Source organism: Solanum stenotomum, unplaced genomic scaffold (genome assembly GCF_019186545.1).
Source record: "Solanum stenotomum isolate F172 unplaced genomic scaffold, ASM1918654v1 scaffold6102, whole genome shotgun sequence".
Taxonomy (NCBI): domain Eukaryota; kingdom Viridiplantae; phylum Streptophyta; class Magnoliopsida; order Solanales; family Solanaceae; genus Solanum; species Solanum stenotomum.
Genome location: NW_026036040.1, coordinates 74,101 through 89,604, shown reverse-complemented (window position 1 = coordinate 89,604; position 15,504 = coordinate 74,101). Strand labels below are relative to the sequence as shown.

General features: G+C 31.1%; 2 pseudogenes; both read left to right on the top strand.

Annotated features, from left to right (window-relative positions):
* LOC125852834 (putative late blight resistance protein homolog R1A-3) overlaps positions 1–2,453 on the top strand; it is a 12,034-nt pseudogene extending 9,581 nt beyond the window's left edge.
* A 2,313-nt stretch (positions 2,454–4,766) lies between these two features.
* Positions 4,767–15,504, top strand: part of LOC125852833 (amino acid transporter AVT1I-like) — a 78,136-nt pseudogene continuing 67,398 nt past the window's right edge.

Here is a 15,504-nt window from a genome sequence, read left to right as displayed (position 1 = left end):
GGTCTATTACAGCTCATCTTCATACTTCCTGATACCGTAGAAAAGATCAAGCTTGTCAAAAAAGAGGTACAAGAGAAGATCCCCAAGAGCAGCGGTATTATTGTTGCAAACGCTCCCAACAAGCTGGTTGAAAGAAACTCATCGAGTACAGTTGGTAAAATAATTGTAGGTTTTGAGGAGGAGACAGAGTGGATAATTAGGAAGCTCACCAGCGGACCAGATGAGATAGATGTCATTTCCATAGTTGGCATGCCAGGGATTGGAAAAACTACTTTGGCTTTCAGAGTGTATAATGATAAGTCCATTGTTGATCATTTCGACATTTGTGCTTGGTGCACAGTCGACCAGGAACGTAATGACAAAAAGTTGTTGCAGAAAATTTTCAATCAAGTTATTGGTTTGAAAGAAAGATTCAGTGAGGATGACATAGATGATGACGTTGCTGATAAGCTGCGGAAACAACTATTTGGAAAGCGGTACCTTATTGTCTTGGATGACATGTGGGATACTGCAACATTGGATGAGCTAACAAGACCTTTTCCTGAACTTCATAAAGGAAGCAGAGTGATTTTAACAAGTCGGAAAAAGGAAGTTGCTTTGCATGGAAAATGCCACAGTGATCCTCTTTATCTTCGATTGCTAAGACCAGAAGAAAGTTGGGAGTTATTAGAGAAAAGGGTATTCGGAGAAGAGCGTTTCCCTGATGAACTAAAGGATGTTGGAGAAAAGATAGCTCGAAAGTGTGATGGGCTTCCTTTAGTACTTGATCTAATCGGTGGAGTCATTTCAAGGAAGGAAAAGAAAGAGGCTTTGTGGCTTGAAGTTCTCAATAATTTGAGTTCCTTTATTTTTGAGGATGAAGAGGAAGTGGTGAAGGTTATACAATTAAGTTATGACCATTTGTCAGATCACGTAAAGCCGTGTTTGGTTTACCTTGCAATTTATCCAAAGGATAAAGATATAAGGATCTCTAAGTTGAAAGATTTATGGAGTGCTCAAGGACTTGAGATGAAAAGTGCAGAAGACGTAGTGAATGAGTTAATTTCCAGTAGTTTGGTAATACCTTTCGATAATTCTATTTGCAAAATTCATGATCTTGTGCATGACTTTTGTTATATAAAATCTAGAAAGGAAAAGCTGCTTCACTTCATAGAAGGTTCAAATGCTCCGTCTTCCTCTTCTTCTTCTTCGGATCTTATGCCACGTGGAATTATCATTCGTTTTAATAAATATACAATTCGTTTGAATGAAAATTTTGTGGTGTTTAATCCAAAAAAGAAGAATCCTTATGTTAAACACCTCCTCTCTCTGAAGGCCCGTATGTTATGTCTTCCCCACAAGAGTCACCTAAAACACTTGAGGCTTCTCAAAAGTTTGGATTTGGACGGCATAACATTGAGAGATTCTTTGCTGAATGAAATCGGTATGCTCGTTCATTTGAAGCACTTAATCATTCAGACGGAGGCAAAAGCTCTCCCGCCGTCATTTTCAAACCTCTGCAATCTAGAAACTCTGATGGTGGATAATGTGGAGGGATCATACATGATACTATCGCCTTGTTTTTGGAGTCTTGCAAAGCTACGAGATGTGTGGATGAAGCGTGGTGCTCTCTTTGAACCAACTGTGTTAGACGAGGACTCAAGGTTAGAAAATTTGAGAACATTACGTGAGCTCTACCTTCCCGGTTTAGAAGACACGGAGGATATTATTTTCAAAAGGTTTCCTAATCTTCAAAACCTTGAAGTCTGTATCAGACAACTAGAAGATTGTTCAGCAGAGAAGATTTGTTTTCCAAGATTGGATGTCCTTAACGAACTTGAAAAACTCCGTTTATCTGCTTCTTCTTGGTATTCATTCCATGAATATACACACGGCTTCCCTTTGAGCTTGAAAAAAATGACGTTGGAAGGGCTCGCTCTGACATCCGATTCAATGTCAACGATTGCTAGACTACCCAACCTTCAAGAACTACTTCTAGAAGACCCAATCATCGAGGAGGGGAAAGAATGGAACATGGAAGATGTCACCTTCCAGAATCTCAAATCTCTAAAATTGTTTAGGGTGAAATTTTCTGAATGGCAGGTTGATGCAGAGAAATCATTTCCCGTGCTCGAGAAACTAAGTATATATTCATGTGATAAGCTTAAGGAGATCCCAGGCAGTTTTGGAGATATTGCGTCATTAAAGCGTATCGATGTATGGCTCAGCCGTCAGCTTAAAGAGTCGACTTTCAATATTAAGGAATATGTTGAAGAAATGACCGGAGAAGACAAGCTTGACGTATGCTTCGATGGTAGAAGGTCTAGAGAATGTGAGTATGAATACGAATTCATCAACTTCTTTCCTTTTAGAAATAATGTTATGTTTTGTTCCAATATTACTTTTTAACTATGTTCTTTGCAGAGAGATCATATCAACCTGTAAAGGCTTCAAATGATGAACCGCGATCCTAAAGACATGTAAGCCTTCTTACAACGCGGTTTTTCTATATCCGTTTCATTTAATAACTGTTTATCAAGTCTAAATTAAACAGTGCTAGCTAGCTATCAGTACTTTTGTTCTTTATTGTAACGGAGTCTCTTTTGGGATGGAGCCTTTTTTGTTAGGGAGTGTTAGATCCTTCAAATTTAGTCAGACTCTAATATAACACCGAATGAGAAATTAAAAAAAAATATATAAATAAATGTTGTCGTAGAAAATTTAAGATAAAAATTAATATTCATTTTTACTTCGATCTATTATTCCAAAAATAGATTTTCGCTTTTACTTTTTATATTTAACATATTAGTTAAGACATAATTAATTTAAAAAATTATTTTACTCTTAAAATTAATTTTGACAATGCTCAGAGCGTCCAGGATATTGAAATGTTAGGAATTTCAACTTTTATCTATAGATTGTGTACATTCAACAATTTAACGTTTTAAATTCATATAAATTTCACAATTTTCACAATAAACTAAAAGAATGCTCAATTAAGAAAACATACATTGGCTCATTATGACTTTGAGTTGGTGTATCTTGGCATATATTCATTCTATATATTGAGCTGATGGTCTATTAAAAATAATTTCTCTATTTTAATAAAATAAAAATAAAATCTGCGTATATTTTTTCTTTCTTCAAATCTCACTTGTAAACCTATATTGAGTTATTATTGGTCAATCATGCTTTTCCTTATTGAAAAATTACAAACATTATCTTTGGGTTGAGCTCGTCGCATCGAACTATAAATACAAAGAAGTAAACAACTATAAATAGAATAAATATAGTCATTTAATATTTATATCACATGTACAATTACTCGTAGAAGATAATTAAATCCAAAGGTCATATTCTATAAATATTCACCTTTTTAGGACCACTACTAAATGAATAACATTTGGCTAATTTTTTTAGAGTAAAAATTCCAAGAATTCTATTTTGAATTAAATATCAAACCAAAATATAATTTGTTTTTAATGATTAACCAGCATTATTGTTGCCATTCACGTTGGGAGAATTTTTTTTTTTTTTTTTTTTTTTTTAGAGATTTTGAATTATTCTTTGTCCATTTGTTGATTCTTGAAAATAAGTGCACACAAAGAATCTATATGTGGATTTTCCTTTCTCCAAAGTCTATTCTTTTGGATTCACGTTTCAGGAAGATATAATATATAAACGTGCCTTTTAACTTGATCTCAACTGATATTTATGTCCTTTAATTTTAGGTGTGCACAAGTAGACACTTAAACTTGGATAAAATAGACGTAAACATCCTACCTGGCATAATATGTTCTATATATATAATATAATACAAATCAGTTTGAGTGCCTACCATCTTATATATATAGTATAATACAAATCAATTCGTTTATGTATTGTGCCTTATCGATAGAATCCATTCTTGTTTGTTAATGTTAAAGTTTTGTACTATAGTAATATAATATACACATTATAATAAAGATTCGTGCAAAACTGTGTGGATTGATTCCAAAATTAGACCAAAAAAAATAATCATATATTAATTGAGACTTTAATTTTATATAAAATTCTAAAGGACTTCGTTAATGGATGCAAATTATTTTTTTATAATTAAAGTAGGAAGTGTATGCATGTGTAAATTGAGTTATTATTTTAATAAAAAAGTTCAACTTATTACTTTATAAGCACTTGTATTATATATTTTTTAGACTAGGTAACATTGATAGAAAAGATATTTTATTCGATGGATATACATAGATAACTATTATTTACATATTAATTTTCGGATCCTTAATATTCAATAATTCACTACAAAAAGTCGAATAGTTAAAACAATTGATCAACTATATATTACTGCATTAAAACATCTAATTTTATAAGCAATAAATATACACATTAATAAAGAATGATAAGTTTTATCGGTATTAGTTAATTGTCATTAGAGACCTAATATCGCTATAGGTTTTAGAAATATTTTTTAAAAAAAACTAATTACCTTTAACTAAAATGCATATTTAGCGTCAACTAAGCTATTGCCGTTAATTAATTACTGCTAAAAAATATTTTTTTTCCACCCCTTCTCCTTGGAGTCAAGTGGCTAAACGCCCCTCCCTAGATAAGAGCAGAACCCACCATCACCTATGAATGTATGAATTTGAGATCGAATCTAGCTTTTTATTTATTGAGTTTTGAATTAATAACTAAAAACATATAGATATATAGAATAATTTTATTCTAGACAAATCTGCCAAAACCCAATATATAAACTAGCATTTTGATGTTAATTGTGACACTCAAAAAATATGGAATCCCATAGTGTGGAGAGTATTGAAACACAAAATCAGATTCCACAAATTTTGGAGCCTAGTAAGGAACCTCTTCTTTAGAACATGCTTCAATTGTATTAATTTATTATCAGGTAAACATCTCATTATTTGTTGTTGTTGTTGTTGTTTTCAAGACACATCCAAAAGTAGAAATAAGTCATAATCACTTATATTATCGAAGACATGATCCAAGACATGAGGATATGAAGGTCAAAAATTAATGTAAAAAGGCTAGTAGGTAATCGCGCTATCTAGTTTCCCTTGTCAGTGGTATTAATATTTTCTGCCTACTTTCTTATACAGGTAAAAATTACCTATTATTTCCTTTGTTTCGGTTATTGTATTATTTGTTGGTGCTACTGGTATACTCTTTTCTTTCTTGTTTTGTTATGCTTTACTTGAGTCGAGGGTCTATCAGAAACAACCTCTCCATCTTCATAGGGTAGGGATTAGGCTGCGTATATACACCAAATATATACCTTCTGCAGACCCCACTTATGGAATTTCACTTAATATGTAATTGTATAGTACTTTAATTGAAGTTATATGCACCGACATAGTAAACATTTTTTTACGTTATTAGTATTGGTCAACATGTTATAACAAGTTACTTATTATTATCTCTATCATCTTACCTATGCTTATGATCACATAGATAAATTTATCAGTAATCACCTTATAAGTGACCTGACTGTATAAATATTTAGTAACTCGATACATAAAACTTGAACTCTTTTTTTCTTCTTTCATATAGGTATTGGAATAATATCAGTACCCTATGCACTTTCACAAGGAGGATGGTTATGTTTGATGCTACTTTTTTTTGGTAGCAATTATATGTTGTTACACAGGATTACTTTTGCAAAAATGCATGAGTGTTTCACCATCAATTAAGACATATCCTGATATTGGTGAATTTGCTTTTGGTAATGAAGGAAGAATCTTGATATCAATTTTCTTATATCTTGAACTATACTTTGTTGCAATTACATTCCTCATATTAGAAGGTGACAATTTGCAAAAATTATTCCCAAATGCAAAAATTCATTTTGGTTGTGTTAAAATTGTTGGAAGGGAAGTTTTTGTTTTATTAGTTGCTATTGTAATATTGCCAACAACATGGTTTAAAAGTTTAGGTTTATTGGCTTATGTTTCTATTGGTGGAGTTTTAGCTTCAATTGTTTTGTTTTTTTCAATATTTTGGGTTGGTGCAATTGATGGTATTGGATTGAAGAAAAAGGTGTGATTTGGAGATGGGATGGATTGATAAGTGCAATAAGTATGTATACATTTTGTTATTGTGGTCATACTGTTTTTCCAACAATATGCAATTCCATGAAGGATAGGAGCCAATTTCCCAAGGTAATAATATCTTATTGATAACATGTACTATTAGTCCGGTTTCAATTTATGTGGTATTGTTTGACTAGACATAATCTTAAGAATAAAAGGCCTTTTGAAATTTGTGGTTGTATAACGTTTCATTAAAGGTGTAAAAGAAAATTTAATGTTATGTTGTTTTTCTATTATTAAAAGATAGATGAAAGGTCTCGAGTTCAAGTCTTGAGTTATGAAGTCACCTTTGGTAGGAAATGCTTTACCTTCCAAAAGTGGGATTTGTTATGACCATTTGTCAGATCACGTAAAGCCGTGTTTGGTTTGCCTTGCAAGTTATCCAAAGGACACAGATATATTATGGATCTCTGAGTTGAAAGATTTGTTTGTTCAAGGACTTGTGGAGCAGAGATTGAGATGAAAAGTGCAGAAGAAGTAGTGGATGAGTTAATTTCCAGTAGTTTGGTAATACCTTTCGATAATTCTATTTGCAAAATTCATGATCTTGTGCATGAATTTTGTTATATAAAATCTAGAAAGGAAAAGTTGTTTGACTTCATAGGAGGTTCAAACGCTCCGTTTTCTTCTTCTGGTATGATGGCACGAGGAATTACCATTCGTTATGATCAACGTCTCTTTGATTTGGATGAAAATTTTGTGGTGTTTAATCCAGAAAAGAAGAATCCTTATGCTAAACACCTCCTCTCTCTGAAGGTGATTTATGGGTTTAAGGCTTGTCTTTCCTACAAGAGTCAGCTAAAACACTTGAGGCTTCTCAAAAGTTTGGATTTGAAGGGCATAACATTGACAAATTCTTTGCTGAATGAAATTGGTATGCTCGTTCATTTGAAGTACTTAATCATTCGGACGAAGGCTAAAGCTCTCCCTCCGTCATTTGAAGTTTGGATCATGCATGGTACTATCACCTTGTTTTTGGAGTCTTGCAAAGCTACGAGATGTGCGGATGGAGTGTTGTACTCTCTTTGATCCAGACATCAACGAACCAACTGTGTTAGATGAGGATTTAAGGTTAGAAAATTTGAGAACATTATATGTGATCTACCATCCTGGTTCAGAAGACACGGAGGATATTTTCAAATGGTTTCCTAATCTTCAAATCCTTGAAGTCTGTATCGAACAACTACCAGATTTCTTTGCAGAGAGATCTAGCTAGCGCATACAAATAATGAACCGATCCTCAACACACGTATGCCTTCTTCCAACGCGATTTTTCTATATCCATTTTTCGTTTATTGATAACATTATATTGTGGTTAATAACCGTTTATCAGTACTTGTGTTCTTTATTATAACATTGTGGTCTAAACAGTCCCAGCTATAATAAGTATTCATGGTCTTTATTATAACGGATGAGATATTGTATGTGTGCTTGCTTTTCGTTACCATGACATCTGATGTATTATTAGATTCTTCTCAAGTGTGCGACTTCAAATTGGCGCACATAATGCATAGCTAGACACCTCTTCATCTGAGAACTAAACGACTCAAACTTTTAGGATGCACATCTAGACACCTGAACTCATCTCCATTGTGTCAGTTGAACACTCCAACGATCATCTAGACACCTTCCATAATATATGTGTCATGTTAGTGTCGGGTTTTCATGAGACACAATGATGATCTAGATGTGCATTCTCGAAGTTGGAATGTTTAGTTGTTAGTAAAAGTAAGTAGAAGGGGTATTTTAAGAATGTGACAACTTGGGAATGAATAAAAAATGTGGATTTTTCTCTCTTCATATTCTATGACATGGAATTTAAAGAGTGACAAATCCGAGTCCGGAGCCAAAAGGGCAAAAAAAATTGCCAAAAATTCCAAAAGGGCACATCATATTTTTTTAAAACCAAAACGGCAAAATCGCTCCTGCCGGAGCGATTTTCCTCTGACACATATTACCGCCGTGTACTCCGTTAACATAAAATCGCTGCCAGGGCAATGATTTTTGTTTAATTTTTTTTTTCTTTTTTTTCACTAAAATCGCTGGCACAACAGCGATTTTTTAACTCTAATTTTTTTTCTCCACCTAATATCGCTGCTATGGCAGCGTTTTCATAGAAAAAAAAAATTCGCAGCTTTTTGTAAAAACTTTTTTTTGGAAAATCGCTGCCCTGGCAGCATTTTCATTAAAAAAAATTTTTCGAAAATCTTTTCTTAATTAGACTGCCTTTTCAGAGATTTTTGTTAAAAAAATTATTTTTTAATAAAAACACTGCCTTGTTTTCAAAACGAAAAACAATTTTAAAAAATAAAAATTGAAGAGAAACGAATTTAAAAAAAAAAAGAAAAAAATTTAACTAAAAAGCTGTCAAGGCAGCAATTTTCAGCCTTTTGACAGCTATTTTACAAAAAAAAAAATATATATACATATATATATCTTGAAATCGCTGCCTTAGCATCGATTTTGGTGGAACTAGTTTTTTTTTTAAAAAATCGCTGCCTTGGCAGCGATTTTTGTAGAAATATTCTTTTCTTTTATTTTATTTTTTGAAATTTCTGTCAACTAGTCAACATCTGATGGTAAATTTCTTTTATTTTTTTTTTAAATCGCTGCTCGTGCAGCGTTTTTGCTATTTAAAAAAATTAAAATTAAAATCACTGCTATTATAGCGTTATTATAAAAGCAAATTTATTTTATTTTTTTGGCGTTAATTATTTGTTTTTAAATTGCTGCTGTTGCAGCGTTATTATAAATTTTGTGGAAATTTTTTTTCTTTTTTTAGAATAGCTGCCTTGGCAGTGCTTTTGGTGGAACTATATTTTTTTTTTTATATTCTTTTGATTTATTTTTTTTAAAATTTCTATCAACTAGTCAACATCTAATTTTTGAAATCGCTGCCTTGGCAGCGATTTTAGTGAAGAATTTTTTTAAATAAAGAAAATCGCTACCAGGGCGGCGAAATTCCCCTCTAACTTTTTTTTTTAAAAAAATATCGCTTCTGAAGCAGCGATATCATAAATAAAATAAAATTTCCACAAAATCGATGCCAAGGCTCTCCCATATTGTAATCTGGCACACTCCAATTCAAATAATGATCATGAATATATAAGACTATTTTTATTTATGATATCGCTGCGTCAGAAGTAATATTTTTTTTTAAAAAAAAGTTAGAGGGAAATTTCGCCGCCCTGGCAGCGATTTCCTTTATTTAAAAAAATTCTTCACTAAAATCGCTGCCAAGGCAGCGATTTCAAAAATTAGATGTTGACTAGTTGATAGAAATTTAAAAAAAAATAAATCAAAAGAATTTTTTTTAAAAAAAATAGTTCCACCAAAAGCACTGCCAAGGCAGCGCTTTCTAAAAAAAAGAAAAAAAATTTCCACAAAATTTATAATAACGCTGCAACAGCAGCAATTTAAAAACAAATAATTAACGCCAAAAAAATAAAATAAATTTGCTTTTATAATAACGCTATAATAGCAGTGATTTTAATTTTAATTTTTTAAAATAGCAAAAACACTGCACGGGCAGCGATTTAAAAAAAATAAAAGAAATTTACCATCAGATGTTGACTAGTTGACAGAAATTTCAAAAAATAAAATAAAATAAAAGAATATTTCTACAAAAATCGCTACCAAGGCAGCGATTTTTTTTTAAAAAAAACTAGTTCCACCAAAATCGCTGCCAAGGCAGCGATTTCAAGATATATTTATATATTTTTTTTTGTAAAAAAGCTGTCAAAAGGCTGAAAATTGCTGCCTTGACAGCTTTTTAGTTAAATTTTTTGCTTTTTTTTTTAAATTCGTTTCTCTTCAATTTTTATTTTTTAAAATTGTTTTTCGTTTTGAAAACAAGGCAGTGTTTTTATTAAAAAATAATTTTTTTAACAAAAATCGCTGAAAAGGCAGTCGAATTAAGAAAAGATTTTCGAAAAAAAAAATTAAGGAAAACGCTGACAGGGCAGCGATTTTCCAAAAAAAGTTTTACAAAAAGCTGCCAATTTTTTTTTCCTATGAAAATGCTGCCATAGCAGCGATATTAGGTGGAGGAAAAAAATTAGAGTTAAAAAATCGTTGTTGTACCAGCGATTTTAGTGAAAAAAAAAAGAAAAAAAAAATTAGACAAAAATCGCTGCCCTGGCAGCGATTTTATTTTAACGGAGTACACGGCGTTAATATGTGTCAGAGGAAAATCTCTCCGGCTGGAGCGATTTTGCCGTTTTGGTTTTAAAAAAATATGATGTGCCCTTTTGGAATTTTTGGCAATTTTTTTTGCCCTTTTGGCTCCGAACTCTGACAAATCCCTTACGTGGGAAGGGACATGTTATAACTCAACGCAAAAAAAATTGACCTTCTCATCATTTGTATTTTATGAGCAATTCACTCATAGTTTAAAAAGCAACACAATATATAAAAATTCTAGCTATAGAAAAAATTGACTATGAAAATGATGAAGAAAACAACAAGCACTATGGTCAACCAAATCCTCCACAATATATAATGTCAAATATACCAAATAATAGAGAAGATTATGCATATGCTGACTTTGTTTTTGGTACAAATGCTAAAGAAATTGTGTATAATCCTATAATGGCCTTCTTTAAACTTAATTAAGAAGATCTTATTATAAGGTTAATGTATATTTTTTGTTATTGTTAAATTTTCATTATATATAAGCAGATATATTAAAGTGTTTTAGTTGGGACTTGCGAGTGAAAGTTGAATAAGTAGTATTGTAGCCTCTATATCGGATATAGTTATTTCAATTTACTTGTTCAGTTTCTGAAATCAAATAAATTTTATTACAGTATATTTTACCGTATGGTATTTACCAGGACTTCAGCGAACAAAGGATTTTGCGATAGTTATTTAGCGGCAATAATATAATTGTCTTTATATTATATTTAGCGACAAAAATAAATATGAGTATTTATAACTAGCAGTCTGTATAAATATTGTTAAAGGCTTTAATGACTCTAGATGTAATGAGCCAATGACATTGACTCAATTGTTACTAAATGTTTTTGCAACAATATTTTAGGAAAATCTATTGTCACTAAATGTCTCTTTGTTATAGTGTAGTAGATAAATTTAGAGTTTTAAAGCATCATTAATAATATTACTTTAATAAAATATACCTTCAATTGGTGTGCCAAGTTAACATTGATCAGGTAAATTAAAATAAAAAGAATAACTACATAAAGTAGCAATAATCAAAAAAAAAAATTACGAATATGTATTGTTTGGCCAGCTAATTTCCATTTTCACAAGAACAAAAAGGCACGTAGGAACTAGAAAGTAACTAAAAACCAAAGGGACATAATAACATAAAATAAATGAAAAATTGCAAGATTCAAATTACCTAATGTTAGGTAATTTAAATTGCAAGAAAATTGTTAATAGGGAATGAACCACGAAGTCAATTAAGTGTTTAATTAACTTTAATGCTTAATTAATGTAAGTAAGTTCTACACCTAATACAATATAAGTAACACAAAGCATTCAAAATTTTGACCAACTAGCTAACTTTTATTAAAGAAAAAAAATATATTAAAAATTAAAGGGACTAATCTTACACGTTTAATATATTGTTTATATATAGAAATATTTGTATTTTTATTTGCTGTTATCGTTCAATAACGAGGGCTGAGGGGGACTTTTAAAAATACAACAAAAGAAATCGACAAAATTCTATGGGAATTGCATTATCAATAACGGAGTCAAGATTTTCACTAATAGACTATAAAATATAAAGNACTTGAGGCTTCTCAAAAGTTTGGATTTGAAGGGCATAACATTGACAGATTCTTTGCTGAATGAAATTGGTATGCTCATTCATTTGAAGTACTTAATCATTCGGACGAAGGCTAAAGCTCTCCCTCCGTCATTTTCAAACCTCTGCAATCTAGAAACTCTGGTGGTGAATAACCTGGAGGGATCATGCATGGTACTATCACCTTGTTTTTGGAGTCTTGCAAAGCTACGAGATGTGCGGATGGAGTGTTGTACTCTCTTTGATCCGGACATCAACGAACCAACTGTGTTAGATGAGGAATTTGTTAATAGGGAATGAACCACGAAGTCAATTAAGTGTTTAATTAACTTTAAGGCTTAATTAATATAAGTAAGTTCTACACCTAATACAATATAAGTAAACACAAAGCATTCAAAATTTTGACCAACTAGCTAACTTTTATTAAAGAAAAAAAATATATTAAAAATTAAAGGGACTAATCTTACACGTTTAATATATTGTTTATATATAGAAATATTTGTATTTTTATTTGCTGTTATCGTTCAATAACGAGGGCTGAGGGGGACTTTTAAAAATACAACAAAAGAAATCGACAAAATTCTATGGGAATTGCATTATCAATAACGGAGTCAAGATTTTCACTAATAGACTATAAAATATAAAGAAGTAAATATTTGGAAAAAAAATCAAGAGAATCCAATACCTACTACATCTACATATATGTAAAAAATAATTGTATATATTGTAATTTGTTGTCGAATAAGGTTCAGATGAATTCTAATTTCTCATTGTTTAAGCCCGTCAAAAATAAGTATTTTATCGAGTATTTCATTGTTTTGAGACTTTCATAATTTGCTGTCTGATTCCCATTGTATGTTCTGCTATGATGTGAAAATATTTTCTAATAAAATAAGTGGGTTTTTACTAAATTACTTTTAATGCTCGTTAAGTAATTTTAAAAAAATTATTCTAAAAATATTTGTATATATAATCAAGATAAATACTATTGATAAATGTGCCTCAACTCATCCTTATTGTGTCTCGTGGTCGTGGACATCAAATGCTAACATAACACATAAGATGATCATTTTATAAGTTGAAGTGTTCAACTGACAAAATAGAGACGAATGTAGATGTTTAATTTACGAGGTGATAGCTTACCCTCTATTTAAAGTCAGAACAAGTGCTTTTAATCGTAAAGCCTTGAGGAAATATTTATATAGTCAATATTTATGTTAATAAAGTTTAATTACCTATATTAATTTTTAACTAAATATCTATTCTACCGTTCCTTTTTTAACAACTATTTTATTAGCGGCCGAATTTGAGATGACTTAAAGTTTAAATATTTATATAAAAGAATAAGACATAATATCATGTTTGATAATAAAAACTCATAGCTAATATACAAGGGAATATTAAAAAGTTATTAGAGTAAATTTTGAAATCTTCTTTCTATTTCAAGTTTGTCTTTAGCCAATTAATTACTTAAACTTCTTTCTTGAAACATTTTGTCAACTTTAAGATATGATTATTGGGTGTTAAGACTTTCTTTCTTCACAAATTTTGCTAAATATTTCTGGTGTTAATTAATAGAGTAATTAATTAGTTGTGTTGTACATCAGATCTTGAGAATTGCATACATGGAAATAGGAAAAGAAAATGAAGGAGAAACAGAGAAATTAGCAAGCAACTCATTGGTATGTTACTGTCTGTTGTTTCTTGTACCTCGATTCAATATACTGTTTTGTTGCAGTTAATTCTGTTCTGTTACTATTTGTATTATTTTTGTTGTATAATTTCTGTTTTGTTACTATCTGTTATTTGTCCATTGTTTCTTGTACTTCCTTTTTGTGGGACGGCATGCTTTGGATTGTTTTTCTTGAGCCGAAGATGTATCGGAAACAATCTCTCTACCTTTGAGGTAGGGTAATGATAAAATGTGTCACAGATCAAATAAGGTTCATGATATGGTTCAGTCACTTTGTCCTGTATGATTTAAAGAATCATGACGTTCGTCGCCGATTGAGAAGGATGAAACGTTATATTGGGTCACATAGTTATGCTGAATCAAGTTTTGGATGTCATCCTCGTGTATCATCGTTCTGGGTTGTTTTTCGAATCAATGAGCTTCTTCAGAATGTATTTGGAAATTTAAGAGATTTCCATATATAGGTTGAAAGTAAATGGTTGCGTTGAGTATGAAACAATCGAATATATCTTACCTCATCTTCAACTTATAGCTCAGAGAGTAGTAACCATGTACAAGAGCACATGGTTAATGCTGTTACTGCAAGCACTTCTACTCCAAGTTATAACATTGATAGGTAAAGATATAGAGTATCAAATAATTGATGCTGCCATATATTTGTAATATAATTATTATTGTTAAGATTAGTGAGCAAAAGTAGTTAGTTCAATATTCAAAATAGGAAGTGTATAAGTTAGTTAGTTGGTTATATAACTAACTATATATCCAAAAGTTAGTTAGGAGGTCTAACTAACTAAGTTCAAGAAGGTGTATATATATATGATCATACTTGTACTCAATTAATTCAATGAATCAATAAGAGAGAATTGTGAGAGAACTTCTAACTCTCATAAATCAATTTCTTCTATATCAGATTCATTCTTCTTCTTCCTCCTCGTCTACTTCTTCTTATTCTTCTTTTTCTACGGATTCTCTAGTTCTAATATTCATAAACTACAATTATGCTATAATTGAGTTTATGAAGTTAATAGGTAAAGATATAGAGTATCAAATAATATTGCATTTGATCATGTGAAATTAGTAAGAAGTTATCCTCCCTTAATGAAACTACCTATTTTTTTCTTGCAAAGATCTTCTGCCTATTGTAACTTGGTAGAAGAGCTCTTTAAGTGCTGACTGAATATCAATCAAGAGCTATAAATTTTTTTTGGTAATTAGTTATAGTACAAAAACAAATGAATTTAGACTACAATAAAAATTAAACTAATACAAACTTCAACTGACGTTATTACAAGTCATATAAACTTTTCTTCGTAGAAAATACTTAAGTATTAAGAAATAGTAAATCAGTAAAACAAAAGGAAAATGTTTATATAGTAATAACTATTTTGAAGCAAACTTTCTGACAATCTAAATCACATAGGTAGCAAGCATTATTAAATAAAGTCATTATTTTGTCTTGAACATCAAAAAAATAAATCGTGACAATTCTCTAACTCTTGAGAAATTTAATAATTTTTGAAAAAGATATTCAGAAGCATATATCTACATCACAAGAGAAATTGTTAACAAAAATAAATGAATTTAGACTACGGGTGTGTTTGGTATGAAGGAAAATATTTTCCGGAAAATGTTTTCCAATTTTCTCATGTTTGGTTGGGCTAAATGTTTTGGAAAATGTTTTCCAAATCAACTCATTTTCCTCAAATTTAAGGAAAATGACTTCCCTTCTAAACTTAAGGAAAACATTTTCCAAAACTCTCTTCCAACCTCCTTCAAAAAGAAAAATTGAGTTTGTTTTTAAAAAATATTTACAAATTCAAAATTTCATTTTTTCACCCTACCTTCAACCCCCCACCCACCTCCTACCCAGCCCCCACCCACCCACCCCTAACCCCCCACCCACCTCCTACCCAGCCCCTCCACCCACCCACCCCCACCAGCCCCCCCCCCCA